This window comes from Elephas maximus, chromosome 22 (genome assembly GCF_024166365.1).
Source record: "Elephas maximus indicus isolate mEleMax1 chromosome 22, mEleMax1 primary haplotype, whole genome shotgun sequence".
In the NCBI taxonomy this organism is placed as follows: Eukaryota; Metazoa; Chordata; class Mammalia; order Proboscidea; family Elephantidae; genus Elephas; species Elephas maximus.
In genome coordinates, this window is record NC_064840.1 from 43,942,668 (window position 1) to 43,958,684 (window position 16,017).

Consider the following 16,017-nt stretch of genomic DNA (forward strand, 5'->3'; position numbering starts at 1 on the left):
AGAGTAGCACCTCAGAATATAGCCAAAGTTGCTTGTTCTGCTTGGAATGACTATTATATCTGAGATTTCCGTGGGGCGCGTCGCCTGTGTGTGCTGGCTGTGTGGAGATTGCTCCCGGGGGGTCTGGCCCGCTGGAGTCATGGTCAGATCCTCCGCTGCCAGCCCCACGCCCAACGTCAAGGTTGCCCTACTGGGACGGTGCACTCCCGACTCCAAAATCAGTCACTGCTTCCCAGGGACTTCTTGTCCCGCCAGCCGCGTCACCACGCAGATCCCGCGAACTGCCTGGGCCCCTCCCCGGGTCAGCTCAGGCGAGTGGAGCAGCTCCCCGTGCCTGCGCCGCGACCGCACGTCCCAGCTGGGACGCCGCTCTCCCCGCTCCAAGACCAGTCGCTGCCCCCGGGGGACCTCCCCCACCGGCTGCGTCGCCACGCCGCCCGCGTGAACCGGCTGGGCCCCCCTCTGGGGCTAGTTCAGGGGGGTGAAGCAGCTCTCCGCGCCTATGCCGTGCCTGCGCTCAGTCAAAATTTCCGCGGGACGGTTCCCGGCTGGGACGCCGCTCTCCCCGCTCCAAGACCCGTCACTGTCTCCCGGGGACTTCTTCCACCAGCTGCGTCGCCACGCCGCCTTCATAAACCGGCTGGGCCCCCCCCGGGGTCAGTTCAGGGGGGTGGAGCTGCTCCCCGTGCTTATGCCCTGCCTGCGCGCCACCAAAATCCCGGCGGGACGGCTCCCCGGTTGGGACGCTGCTCTCCCCGCTCCAAGACCAGTCACTGCCTCCTGGGGACTTCTCCCACCGCTGCGCCGCCACGCCGCCCATGCGAACCGGCTGGGCCCCCTCCCGGAATGAGTTCGGGGGTCAGGGCTGGGCCCCTTGTTTGTGCCATCTGCCCCCCTGGGCTCTGCCCCAAATTGGGGGCCGCAGGTCACCTGACTGGTACACTGGCTTCCAGGCTCTGAAAACAATCGCTGCCTCCCCGTATTTGTTCGTTCTCCGTCTCTAAATCTGTGTTTGTTGTTCAGGGTTCGTAGATTTTTATGTATGTGATTGATTCACTTGTTTTTCCGAGTCTTTGTTGCAAGAGGGATCCGCAGTAGCGTCCGCCTAGTCTGCCATCTTGGCCCCACCTCCAGTTCCTTTGATTTTTATTACGTAATTTTTAAACGTTTCTAAGTTGTCAGGACTAATTCTAAGTTTGAATGGCATTACAATATTTCAGTTTTCCCTCCAAGTAATTAAGAAAGTTGATCTAAAAAGAAAAAACAAATCTGAGGCTTTAGAGAACCATGAGTTTTCTTGTCTGTAAACTGGTGGGTCACAACAGGAAAGTATATTTACTTGGGAGCAAGAGTTTGGGATTCAAAGTGTAATCTTATGAAAACTGCATCCACAGAATGACAAGAACAATAATAATAATGTGTTCAATCTTAAATGTATCAAAATCCTAACAGCTTAAACACAGCAAAACCAAACTGATTATAACTTTTACTTTCTGTCCTTTAACATCTTTCAGGCCTTTCTGGTTAAACGCAGGGATGTTAATAAGATGGGACAGCTTGGAGGCTATGAAACCTCCTGTGGAAAGGCTTGGGGAAGACATGTCCAAATGCTTTGGGGTAGGGGTGCAGGGGCAGCATCTCTTGACTTGGAACCTCAGGAATAAGGCAAAGAGAAAGGCTAATTGGGAATTATAGGAAGTAGGATTTCCATTATTGGAGAGCACACACAAATACCCTCCTGTTTAAAGAACCCAGCCTTAGTTCAAGAGGTTAGTAAGAGACCTACCAGTTGGGAAGAGTGTATTACAAGGGCAAAATGTCTTCCTGAAATGAGCCAGCCTCCCATTAGCCTTATCACATGGGTGGGATGCAAAGGTTTAAAACTGCACTGAGCACTGTCTCCTGACTCCTGAGGTGATGGGGGCCCAGAACTTGTCTGAGAGAAATGAAGCCCTGCCTAACAGTTTGGGATCAGTATTTTCTTGCCCAAGTCTGAAAGAACCAGAAATGTTTAACAACAGGCTCTCTGGAAATAAAAATTCTGATTTGTAGTGTTTTCAGATTTCTGTGGAGTAAATACTCCCAACATGACTAATTTCAAGCTATGAACATGAGGTCGCTGAATACGGAGTTGGGGCTCCAGCACACTACTGAGCCCAAGTACTAGCTTAACAGATCCTCAAAGCAGAGGAGGCTGGGGCTGCCCGCAGGGAGCCATAACTGGTGGAGCACCCCAGTGAAGAGCAGGCAGAGGCCTCAGGCCTTGTGGGTTGTGAGCAGAGCCTCCAACTGGGCAACAATACTAGTGGGAGCCATAGGCCGTGGGGTGGGCCAGTGAGAAGCAGGGTTGTCCAACCACAACACCCAGGGGCAATGGGGATGGAGTATTGGCAAGGAGACCAAACATAACAGAGGAAGTGCATTCTTTCAGAGCTGAGAGAGGCTTACCCAGCGTGGATAAGAGGAGCAGAACTATAGCACTCTTCGGCTCTCAGGCAGCTTCAGAGGCGATCGGAATTTTCTCAGACTGGAGGAAAACACACTTTTAAACATTTTCCTCATTAGGACATTCTCCTAAAGAAGACCTTGACAGGAAGGTAAAAATTTAGGGTAGACCTTTCAGGGCAAGCACACATGATTTTTATCTCTAAACTTAATCTCACATGGATTTTTTCCCCAGTTCAGGGATTGTTACCCTCTGAGCCCAGCGGAGGACACATCTGGGCCCCTGTTGTTGTTGTTAGGTGCCGCCGAGTTGGTCCCAACTGATAGCAACCCTATGCACAACAGAACGAAACACTGGCCGGTCCTGAGCCATCCTTAAAATCGTTGTTACGTTTAAGCTCATTGTTGCAGCCACTGTGTCAATCCACCTCATTGAGGGTCTTCCTCTTTTCCACTGACCCTGTACTCTGCCAAGCATGATGTCCTTCGCCAGGGACTGATTCCTCCTGACAACATGTCTGAAGTACGTAAGACGCAGCCTCGCCATCCTTGCTTCTAAGGAGCATTATGGCTGTATTTCTTCTAAGACAGATTTGTTCCGTCTTTTGGCAGTCCATGGTATATTCAATATTCTTCACCAACACCACAATTAAAAGGCGTCAATTCTTCTTTGGTCTTCTTTAGTCATTGTCCAGCTTTCACATGCATATGATGTGATTGAAAATACCATGGCTTGGGTCAGGCGTGCCTTAGTCTTCAAGGTGACATCTTTGCTGGTAGAGCAGGTAAAGATTGTGCAGGTAATGAAACCAAGAGAACTTGGTGAGTTTGCTTTTACTTAAAATGGATCTTAGGGCCCCTATATGATGCTGCTTAGTGATGAGCCTGGACTAGAGCTTATTATCTCTTTTTTAGACTAACCAAGTAGTATTCTAACTGGTCTCTCTGTTTTCAATGCTGTTGTACAATACATCCCTCACACTGGCTGCAGTGATTTTTGTAACAGGCAAACAACATCTAATGTTCTTCCTTCTTAAAAACCCTTCCCTGGGTCAAATTCACTCTCTTGTGCAGCCCATAAGCTTGTCCTGATCTGATATTTATTTATCTCTCCAGCTTTACTTCCTACCCTGCCTCTGGTAACTTCACTTTATCTAGGTTGCCATTCTGACACCAGCTATATTTAGTCATGATTCTAGGCCCTCACATATATATTTCCATCCAATGGTAAGATCTTGTTTCCATTGTCAACCTGGCCAGCTCCTATGTATCTTTTAGAACCGTTTGTAAGTACAAAGTGGTAAAACAGGAGCACAAACCCAAGCCCCTTGATGATGTCCAGAGGTGTTTCCACTTTGCCACACTAAGTATAGGCTTTCCTGGACAGACAGTCCTAACGAGAGTGGGGTTACACTTTCTAACAGCAGGTAACAGGGCGGATTAAAGGGAGGAGAACCTGAGGAGACTAGTATAGAGGTTCCAGTAATCCTGGAATTAGGGATAGGGCCTGGCCCAAGGGTGGTAAAAATGAGTCCACATTTGATACTCATAAATGTTCACAAGCAGCCATCCTCAGAAGAGAAGAAGGTGCATAGATTGGTGTGGGGTATGTATATATGAATTGGTTGATGGGAGAAGAGCACAAAGGAATGGGAGATAGATGGGTAGAAGACAGATTAGAGTAAGTGATAGACAAAGGGACAGAAAAGAGCTTACTAGATACTGCCTGAATACTCAGCACAACTTTAGCAAAGCTACTAAGTCACTACGATAATAATAAACCTGGTCCAATAAAGACAAAGTGAAATAGTGGGATGCCAACATGCAGTTTGGTTTTATGTGCTTTTACATGAATATAAATGATATAGCATACTGAATACAAACAAGGACATTCAACTGAGCATATATTAAATGCCACGACCTAGCCTAAATTTGGTCAAACTGTTAATATGCCCTCTGAAAAATAGTAACTGAAAACCTCTTTGATCTTCTGTCCCCTGCTCCAAAGCCTTGAGGCCTTATAGTGAATTTTGTCAGCATTTACGGGAGAACTGTAAGACATTTCAATTTGTAGATTCAGAAGTTCCTCTATGACCCTAGTCATGGGCCATCCTCAAGCAAAATTAGGAAGGAAGCTGCCAGCATCTTCTTTCTGTGTCCTTTCCTTCCAGGCACAGGGTGTTAACAACAGGTACGAATTAATGGTGGAATTTTAGGCATGAATGGAACAGTTTTTTTTTTTTTTAATGTGGTAACCTTGCTAAAAAAAAACCTTGCTGGCACTCCTAAAATCATACAATAAAGACACACCTCATACTCATCTTGCCTGAAAGGCTAGTCCTGCCTGGACAAATCCTCTCAAGACTAAGACACTCTAATAGGAAGCGGACTTTGGAAGAATTCTCTACTTCTTGGAGCTGAATATAACTAGGCCATGAGTCAGAATTGACTTGATGGCAACTAGCAATGACAAGTACACTGCGCTACCTTGTTGCAGCCTAAGTAAAGAGGGTTTGAGATACTGAAAGAGGATGTGGCTGTAAAAAGGAAACAAAAAGGAATCTTGGGGAGTAAGCCTGGGAATCATTTCTGTCTTCCTCTCAATTTCCTAAACCCAGTGAGAGAAACCATAACAAGTTCTAAGGCAGACCGCTAGGAGCCATTAGGTATTGTGGTCACCTGCCTATTCCTGGGAACTTTCTGGGGGCCCTCATGCATTCCTGGCTTAATATCCATGTCCAACTCCACACTCAGTGTAAAACTGCAAATTGAATTGACAAAGAAAACTCTTAGGCATTCAGGTGAGATCAATCCTGTGCAAAAATCTTGAAGAACACAAGATTTTTCTTTTATATTTGATTACCTCTCTTTCTCTTCCTTTATAGCCACAACGACGGACTCAAACATATCAACCATCATAAAGACGGCATAGGACCAGGCAGTATCTCATTCTGTTATGCACGAGGTAGTGATGAGATGGAGTCGACTTGACAGCAACTAACAACAATAACAACCTCTCCTTTTTCTTTGAAGGGGTTCCACCTCCCTGCCTCAGTTACTGACTTTTAATGTCTCTCAACTCTTCCATTTTCCGCCACATAAAATTAGCTTTACATGAGGTCATTTTGAGTCAGAATCAACTCAATAGAAAAAAAAGAAAAAAAATTTTTTTTTGTAGCACCCAACAAAAACAACCTATTTGTTGAAAGGATCTTATGTACTATACTAATTCATTGTTGTTTGTTAGTTGCCACTGAGTCAGCTTCAACTCATGGAGACTTGATGAACAACAGAACAAAAAGAACCATTGCCTGATTCTGTGCTATCTTTGTAATCATTGGTATCCTCAAGCCCATTGTTGAGGCAGCCACTGTGTATTCTGAACGCCTTCCAGCCTAGGGAATTCATCTTCCAGCAGTATATTGGACAATATTCTATTGCAATCCATAGGATTTTCACTGGCTAATTTTCAGAAGTAGATTGCCAGGCCTTTCTTCCTAGTCTTCTTAATCTGGATGCTCCACTAAAACCTGTCCACAATGGTTAACCTTGTTGGTATATGAAATATTGGTGCACGGCTTCCAGAATTGACACCTTTGAATTGTGGTGTTGACAAAGAGTATTGAACTTACCATAGACTGCCAAAAGAATGAACAAATCTGTCTTGGAAGAAGTATAACCAGAATGCTCTTTAGAAGCAAGGATGGAGAGACTGCATCTTACATACTTTGGACATGTTGTCAGGAGGGATCAGTCCCCGGAGAAGGACTTCATGCTTGGTAAAGTAGAGGGTAAGCGGAAAAGAGTAAGACCCTCAATGAGATGTATTGACACAGTGGCTGCAACAATGGGCTCAAGCATAGCAATGATTGTGGGCATGGTGCAGGAGTGGGCAGTGTTTTGTTCTGTGGTACACGGGGTCGCTATGAGCTGGAACCAACTTGACAGCACCTAGGAACAACAACAGTTTCCGGAATCACAGCAACGTGCAAGCCATCATCTGTCTGTCAGTTTGTTGTACTGTAGTTGCTTGTGTGTCGTTAAACTAATTCATACTAAGGTATAAATGACGGGGAATAGCTTATGATTCTGCCTCTCCCAAGAGAAGCTACATTTTCCATGGGATTAAATTATACCAGTGATAGATTTGATGTTATACTTTAAAAAATTTTTATGTGGAATATTTCATAAAATTTAATAGAATAATAAATTTTACCTGGAGAAATAACTGATTGATTGTACTATAAGAAAAGCCTCGACTTGCTAGATTTTTAAACATGTTATACTAAATAGACACCCGTCAAAAGGGTATAAGATCATCACTCCAAAATAACTGCTTCACTTAGGATAGGTTTTGCCCAAAACATCACTAAACTGGTGCTGTTTTCCCTCTCTGCCATCAGAAAGCTCTTCTGGATCCAGACAGGCAAATATCAACTAAGAAACAGCCCCTGGGTGAGAGGGCTTTGCCCCTTGCCCTTTGCTGTTGGCAAAGTCTAAAGGGTGATTCTGGAATACCAAGCCTCTGCTCTCATAATGGAGCCAAGATGACGAGGTCTGGGGTGACACTAGCAGGCCTCTGCAGCTATCAATGAGCAGACTCAGTTCTGTATTTAACCGTGTCCTCTTTTACATTCCCAGGGCAACTTTGGTTTTCAAAGCACAAGGATTTAGATAATGAGAAGTATTTTCCAGAAATAAAGAAAGGAGAGAGGAAATCAAGAGCTGTAAACGGGGGGAAAAGAAGCTACGGCAGTCTCCTTTGTATTTCTAAGAGGCCTTTCACATCTGTGCTCACAGTGTCAGGACAACAAATGCTTTTGTGCTAAACACTTCGAATGCGAGGTCATTCTCCTCTCTTGCCACAAAGGGGTGGAAATCATACTCTGTCTCTAGCATTTCAGTTATAGTGTGATTCAGAACTCTTGCTTAGTAAACTACAAAGTTAAATGAACACATTTAAATACATTTAGGATCCAGAACAGTAGAGCTAGATGAGACCCTGGAAATCAGTTATTTAAAAACCCCACTTAATAAATGAAGAAACCCCAGCCCAGAGAGGTTTAAAGACTTGCCCAGGATCACATAGCAAGGAGAAGCAGTGTAGGATAATAGAATCAAACAGATGTGGGTTTGATTCCCAAACTTGAAGAAATCATTTCACCAACCATTGCTCTTCATCTATAAAAAGAAGGAATAAGAAGAACAATTTCACAAGATTGGTATGGAATTTAAGATAGAGAATATCTTATGCCTGCCACATAGAAGTGCTCATTAATTGTCATTTTCCTTTCTTCTGATTCTCAGTGTCAGAGCCAGTACTCAATGCCTAGGCTTTGGCCTCCCAGTTCATCCCTCTCTCCTCCGGTCCAGATGGTAGGAATGGGCAGTATACTTGCAGATAGTTGGTCAGGTTGGAGATAAAAGGGTGATACTGGGTGCACTATAGTGGTTTTATGGTTCTGCTCTCCAGTGCATGAGATACTGAACTGGAAGGCTTAGTTTCTGCCTCTGCCACTGATGAACACTACATGAAAACCTAGATCCACCTATAATTTAATTTTTCCATCTGAGAAATAGGGCAAAGGTCACTGAAAATTGATATTATCTGGTATTTTGAAAGGCTTAAAATTTTAAATTCAGTGAACATTTCTTAATCTGTGTTTATTTTATTTTGCTTTTTGTTAATCTGTATTTATGACTACATTTGCAGCAAGAACCAGAAATGCAGGTAGGTATGTAGGTGTATCCTGGACTGGGATAGGATGTGCAGATAGCCCTATTCTAAATGAAAACAATGATCAGGATCAAGAAGGACTTTGGCCATCTCAGGTCCTCATATATGCAGAGAGAAAGAGCCAGTAGGCTGAGAAAAGTGGATGCATGGCCTTAGGAGAGTGAGGTTCTAGGGACTTGGAAAGAGAAGAAGGATGGAGGCAGAGGAAGACAGAAGCAATAGCAGTTTAACAAAGAGCGTTAGGGAATTCACTCTAATTCTCCATGGCTCCCCAAACCTATATTTTCCAGGTTTACCTCTATCCAGAACTCCAGACTAACACTTGAGTTGTTTCAAATGAACTTTCTCAAAAGAGATCTCTTGATTCTACTCACACCCCCCAATCAAAATCTGCTCCTCTCCAGTTCCCATCTCAGAAAAAGGCACTATGATTCATTCAGTTGCTTAAGCCAAAAATCTAAGAATTTTCCTTCATATCTTGCTTTCATCTTCGTTATCTCTCATATCTCCAAAATGCATCCCAAATCCACTCTTCTCTCCATCTTCACAGCTACCCCTCTGTCCAAGCCACCATCATTTTTTGTTTTACCATTGCAATATCAGCCTAAGTGGTCTCCCTGATTCCAATCTTGTCCCCTCTTCACCAAACCACTAGAGTGACCTTTAAACAATATAAACCCATTGCCATCCAGTTGATTCCGACTCATAGCAAACCTATAGGACAGAGTAGAACAGCCCCATAGGGTTTCCAAGGAGCACCTGGTGGATTCAAACTACCAACCTTTTGGTTAGCCACCATAGCTCTTAACTGCTACACCACCAGGGTTTTCATACAATATATACCTGGTCAAACTATCCCTCTGCTTAAAGTTTTCCAATGATTTCCCATTGCACTTTAGAAAAAAAAAATCCAAACCTTTCCTCTGAGTCACAAAGTCCTCTATGATCTGGCCTCTGGCTTTCTTTCAAACTTACGTCCTACCCACTCTCTCTGTTCACTCGCTGTGCTCTGGGCAAATTGGCCTTGTTTGTCTTCCTCGAATTTGTCAAGCTCAGTACTGCGTTAGAGCCTTTGTGCTAGCTGTGCCTCTGCTTGGAATGGTCTTCCTCCACATTGTTGCATGGTGACCTCATTCAGAACTCAACCTAAATGTCACCAACTTAGATCATCCAATGTAAGAAGTCACCTATTCACTCACTATTATGTTACTTTATTTTAATTCTCTGTGTACCTCTTATCACTTGCTGATAATTTCCAGGTTTATTTCTTTGATTTTGTCTATCTTGCTCTACTAGAATGGAAGCTCATTGAGACAGCAGGGGTCTTATCAATCTATTTTGTTTACTGTATCTCAGTGCCCAGAAACCGTTCTGGCACATAGCAGGCGCTCAACTGAATAGATGGCACTTGACTGAATAGGTGAAGGGATGAATTCCAAACCACAAAAGTAAACTAGAGAGCATTATCTTGGGGGAGTACCCATTTTATCGGAATCCCTAGATGGTCTAACAAAAAGCTAAGTTCAGAAGCTCACCAAGGCAACCAGACAGCAGAACAGAAATTAGAACTGAGTAATGAGCAAGTTCAATACGATATCCTGAATGCTTTTCTAAAGGACCCCAATTGGCTGGACACCCAAAGGCCTCTCTACTAGGATATCCCAGGTAGAAGCTAAACATCTACTCATGACTGAGAAAAACCGATGGGGGGGATCTTAAACTTCAGGCAGTATTTACATATGTTTTCAAGGCTACCTTCTCTCCTCTCAGCATAGAAGATTGAAAAGCCAAACCAAAACCTTGCTATGATTTGCTTAAATAACCCACGTTATCAAGGAGAAGACAGCTGAGTATTGAGAAATTAACAGGCATCCCAAGGTAATGATGGCCAGTCATCCTAAAAGTTGAAGATAAAGTGCTAAGATATTATAAAAATATAGATATACATATATTTGGGGTGAATTCATAAATGAAAAGTTATAAATTAATGAAGAAAATATCTGGTTTTACTTTAATATTTGCTTGTAAATTTATTCTTCGATAAAAAAACAAAACAAACCCATTGCTGTCAAGTTGATTCCAATTCATAGCAACCCTATAGGACAAAGTAGAACTGCACCATAGAGTTTCCAAGGAGCAGCTGGTGGATTCAAACCGCCAGCCTTTTGGTTAGCAGCCAAGCTCTTAACCACTGCACCACCAGGGCTCCTCTTCTTCAATACTATCTTTAAAATGATTTAAGAAGTGTTTTAATAAATATAAAAAACCCACTGTATACGTTTTAAAAAATAAGACATGAAAAATCCATAGTCTATGTCTGTGTGGTTAAATTTTAACCCACATGACCAAGGTTCCACCACCACCACATAATGGGATTTTAGGAAATTATTTGTTTTTGCTTTTTGTCTTCAGGAAAATGAAGTTACTTTTAGAGGAAAATGGCATAGTTCTGAACTATTTTATGCTCTTATAAAAAGCTTTGTCTTCCCCATTTTTTTTCTCTGCGTTCCCTATTACCAGCTTTCCTGTCCCCTCCTGTCTTCTCGTCCTTGCCCCTGGGCTGGTGTGCCCCTTTAGTCTCATTTTGTTTTATGGGCCTGTCTAATCTTTGGCTGAAGGGTGAGCCTCAGGAGTGACTTCATTACTGAGTTAAAAGTGGTCTGGGGACCATACTTTCAGGGTTTCTTCAGTCTCTGATGGGCCAGTAAGTCAGGTGTTTTTTTTCTTTTTGGTGAGTTAGAATTACATTTTCTCCAGCTCTGTCTGGGATCCTCTATTGTAATCCCTATCAGAGCAGTCGGTGGTGGTAGCTGAGCACCATCTAGTTGTGCTGGACTCAGTCTGGTAGAGGCTGTGGTACTGGTGGTCCATTAGTCCTTTGGACTAATCTTTCCCTTGTGTCTTTGGTATTCTTCATTCTCCCTTGCTCCAAACGGGGTGAGACCAGTGGAGTATCTTAGATGGCTGCTCAGATTTTAAGACCCCAGATGCTATTCACCAAAGTAGGATGTAGAACACTTTCTTTATAAACTGTGTTATGCCAGTTGAGCTAGATGTCCTGCGAGACCATGGTCCCCAGCCCTCAGCCCAGTAGTTCGGTCCCTCAGGGAGTTTGGATGTGTCTATGGAGCTACCATGACCTTGCCTTGGTCAAGTTGTGCTGGCTTCCCCAGTATTGTATATGGTCTTACCCTTTGCCAAAGTTACCACGTATCTATTGTCTATTTAGTGTTTTTCACACCCCATCCCTCCCCTGCCTTGTAACCATCAAAGATTGTTTCTTTTTGTGTCTAAACCTTTTCATGAGTTTTGATAGTAGTGGTCTTATACAATATTTGTCCTTTTGTGATTGACTTATTTCACTCAGCATAATGCCATCCATATTCATCCATGTTGTGAGACATTTCGAGGATTCATCATTGTTCTTTATTGTTGCATAGTATTCCATTGTGTGTATGTACTGTAGTTTGCTTATTCATTCATCTGTTGATGGGCGCTTAGGTTGTTTGCATCTTTTTGCTATGGTGAATAATGCTGCAATGAACATGTCTGTTTGTGTGATGGTTCTTATTTCTCGAGGATATATTCCTAGGACTGGGATTGCAGGATCCTATGGTATTCCTGATGGTGCGGTGGTTAAGAGCTACAGCTGCTAACCAAAAGGTTGGCAGTTTGAATCCACCCACTACTCCTTGGAAATCCTATGGGGCAGTTCTACTCGGTCCTATAGGGTCTCTCTGAGTTGGAATCAGCTCAATGCAACAGGTTTGGTTTTGGTATGGTATTTCTGTTTCTAGCTTTTTAAGGAGCACCATATTGTTTTCCAAAACGGTTGTACCATTTTGCATGTCACCAGCAGTAATGCCATCATCACTCTTAACTGACCATGACCTCAACTCCCATAGCTAAGTTTTCCTTCCATGTGCTCAAGCCCTAATGCTTCACTTCTTCTCTTCCCACCTCTTCTTCTTTTCTTACACTATCTCCTGTAAGTTTTCTTCTTATGTCTGTCATTACTTACCACTCTCTGGCAACTTATTGGGTCTTCTACAAACTACAGATAACAATCTATGAACAATTCTCTCTCTGGGGCACTTGGGATTAGCATGACCATGGATTCCGTACCCACTAAACTATGTATACTCTCTGACTCAGTAATTCCACTGCTGGTTATATGCACTACAGAAATGAGTATTTATGGACACCAAAAGACATGTACAAGAATGTTCACAGCAGTTTTATTCATAATAAACAAGAGCTAGAAACAACCCAAATGCTTATCAACAACAGAACCCATAAAGAAATTGTAATATAGTTACACAATGGAATATTATACAGCAGTGAAAATGGAAGAATTATTGCTATATACAATACAAGGATAAATCTCAAAGACAATGATGAGCAAAAGATATATTTGGCTTCTTTTGCTCATCATTGTCTTTGAGATTTATCAGTTTTGTTTGTTTTGGTTAGTATAACTCTATATAAATCAAATAGGAAAAATTAATGTATAGTGAAAGAGACTGAAATGATGGTTACTTTGGGGGAGATACTAATTGGCAGGGGACAAAAAAAAGCCTACTGGAGTCTGGAAACATTCTATATCTTGATCTGGATGGTGATTATATGCGCCTATATATATGTAAAAAAGGTTATGATTTGTTCACTTTACTATATGTAAGTTACACCTAAATTAATATATATGTATATATATACATATATGTATGTATGTATGTATGTGTGTGTATATATATACATTTATAAAAATAACAAAGTAACCCATGCATTACCACAAATTCCAGAACAGGAACCAAGCTGTGCTCTCTTTCACTCCACCATTCTGATTTAGCTGCCTCCTCTTGCGTTTGTGCAAGGATGTCATATGATGGGTGCTGTTAGCATATGATATGGGGAAAATGTGCAAAGCAAGCAGAGAGCATGGCAGATGGAAGCACTCACCTTGTTAGAGGAAGAGATGTGGACCTTCCTTTTGAAGTTTCCTCAGCTGTGGATATAGAAAATCAGTGCATGCCCTGAGAAAAATGGTGGAATAAACAGTTTATCTATGGTTGTTTTCCCCCGATTTTACTCTTGTACTCTACCTCATAGTTAAGGGCTAGGGGGTCTCTTTAAAAGCATCCACACTGATGGTCTAATTCCTAACTGCGTGATTCACCATAAGTATGTGGTATAGCGATCGTTCTGCCTCTGGTCTCTGCCTTTTCCTCTTATCATTTATTTTATGCTATTTTCCTCACATCATTCCCCATCCCTTACTCCTACCATATGCTTCTTTATCTTTCTCCTTCTTTTTCTATCCCACTCTTTGTGATTCCCTCTCTCTTCTCAATCTTCCCACTCATGTCTTCTCTCTAGGATGTGGAAGGAAGATTCAGTGATTTTCTACAGCATTCTTAATAATTTTAAAAAGGAATTTGGAAAAGGCTAGATTTTGTTTACAGTACCCTGGTGGTGCAATAGGTAAGCGCTCAGCTACTAACCAAAAGGTTGGTGGTTCAAAACTACCAGCCCACTTTGTGGGAGAAAGGACCCAGTTTAGGAAATCCTATGGGATAATTCTACTCTGCCATGTAAGGTCACAATGAGTCAAAATAGGCTCAGCGGCACACAACAGATTTTGTTTTACCAAACACCATAGCTGATAATTTAGACTTATGTGTACATTGTTACATGGAAATTTGATTTTCAAATTACATAGTTGCCACTCTGAAAGTTAAAAACAAAGCCTGTTAGAATCGTACTATGGTGGGCCTGCTGTTTTCTCCTCAGGAAAACAAGCAATTTACAGTAACACTGTTATTAAGTACTGAAAAGATTTACCCAAAGTCAAAATCATGTCAAATTTTAAATAGCCTCAATTTATATCTACGATAACTTACAAAATACCTAGTGATAGAAAACTAGTTGCAGGAGATTTCTTTCATTTATACTTCACGACCCAACAGAGAGATGAGTGAGTGGGGATGTGTGAATTGAGGAGTGAAGCCTTCCTGGGGGAGAGTGATACTGGAGAAATGAACACTGTCCGGACAGGGGAAAGGATGTGTGTCCAGACTGAGGCAGGTGAGAGATGCAGATGGAGTTGGGAGTGGATTGTAGTTACCTCGGGAGGCTAATGATTTGCCTTGCCTTCAACCCGATAGTCTTTTTGTTCAGCATTTACTTGAAATGGAGGCTAAGTACTGCATGGTGTAGAGTGGGAGGGCTGTAGGGAGTAAGAAATGGGGACATTCAGCCTCCTCTGTTCTGAAGAATTCAATTCTAACTTTAACCTTGCACACCAACTTAGCAAACCAAAACCCTGCATTAATCAGACTCTTACCCATATTCCAGAAGGCAGTGTAGTAGGGGTTATAACTGTACCCCACTCCCAAGCACCTCGTTAACTATTTCTTACAGCTATCTACTTCACCTTCCCCAAGAGAAGTGCTGGAAATAAAATATTCTTCACCTCATTACATTTCCAGTGAAGCCTGGGCACTCTTTAGAAATTAATATTTGCCCTTAATTCAGCTCTGCAGGAATTATTGTTGGACCATTTATAAAATTCACAGTAGAAATATGGAAAAAACTTCATTTAGCCTGAGCTTGTTTCTAAAACTTCAAAATCAGGGATAATAATAATACCTTCCACACAGGATTGTTTTGAAGGCCAAATAAGATACAATGCCTGTGTTCAGTACATGTTGATTTTGTTCCACTTTATTCCACTCCACCCCTATCCTATCCTCCTTAAAAAATATGAGTCAGCAATGGAACAGAATTGAGAACCCAGGTATAAATCCATCCACATATGAGCAGCTGATATTTGACAAAGGCCCAGTGTCAGTTAATTGGGGGAAAGATAGTCTATTTAACAAACGGTGCTGGCATAACTGGATATCCATTTGCAAAAAAATGAAACAGGACCCATACCTCACACCATGCACAAAAACTAACTCCAAGTGGATCAAAGACCTAAACATAACGACTAAAATGATAAAGATCATGGAAGAAAAAATAGGGACAACATCAGGAGCCCTAATACAAGGCATAAACAGAATACAAAACATTACTAAAACGACAAAGAGAAACCAGATAACTGGGAGCTCCTAAAAATCAAACACCTATGCTCATCTAAAGACTTCACCAAAAGAGTAAAAAGACCTCCTACAGATTGGGAAAAAATTTTCAGCTATGACATCTCCGACCAGCGCCTGAACTCTAAAATCTATATGATTCTGTCAAAACTCAACCACAAAAAGACAAACAACCCAATCAAGAAATGGGCAAAGGATATGAACACAGACTTCACTAAAGAAGATAGTCAGGCAGCTAACAGATACATGAGAAAATGCTCTCGATCATTAGCCATTAGAGAAATGCAAATTAGAACTACGATGAGATTCCATCTCACTCCAACAAGGCTGGCATTAATCCAAAAAACACAAAATAATAAATGTTGGAGAGGCTGCGGAGAGATTGGAACTCTTATACACTGCTGGTGGGAATGTAAAATGGTACAACCACTTTGGAAATCTATCTGGCGTTTTCTTAAAAACTTAGAAATAGAACTACCATACAACCCAGAAATCCCACTCTTCGGAATATACCCTAGAGAAATAAGAGCCTTTACACGAACAGATATATGCACACCCATGTTTATTGCAGCTCTGTTTACAATAGCAAAAATCTGGAAGCAACCGAGGTGCCCATCAATGGATGAATGGTTAAATAAATTATGGTATATTCACACAATGCAATACTAAAAGAAAATATTATGTATCGATAAAGAACAGTGAGGAATCTGTGAAACATTTCATAACATGGAGGAA

At 42.1% G+C, this 16,017-nt stretch overlaps 1 long non-coding RNA gene across 1 annotated transcript; it reads right to left on the reverse strand.

The window, feature by feature from the left end:
* Window positions 1-1,207: 1,207 nt before the first annotated feature.
* Window positions 1,208-13,172, reverse strand: LOC126065573 (uncharacterized). The gene is made up of 3 exons (XR_007514874.1): window positions 13,142-13,172; window positions 2,449-2,527; window positions 1,208-1,250 (listed from the first exon to the last, which is right to left on the reverse strand). It is a non-coding gene; the product is annotated as an uncharacterized LOC126065573 (long non-coding RNA).
* Between the last annotated feature and the right edge of the window lie 2,845 nt (window positions 13,173-16,017).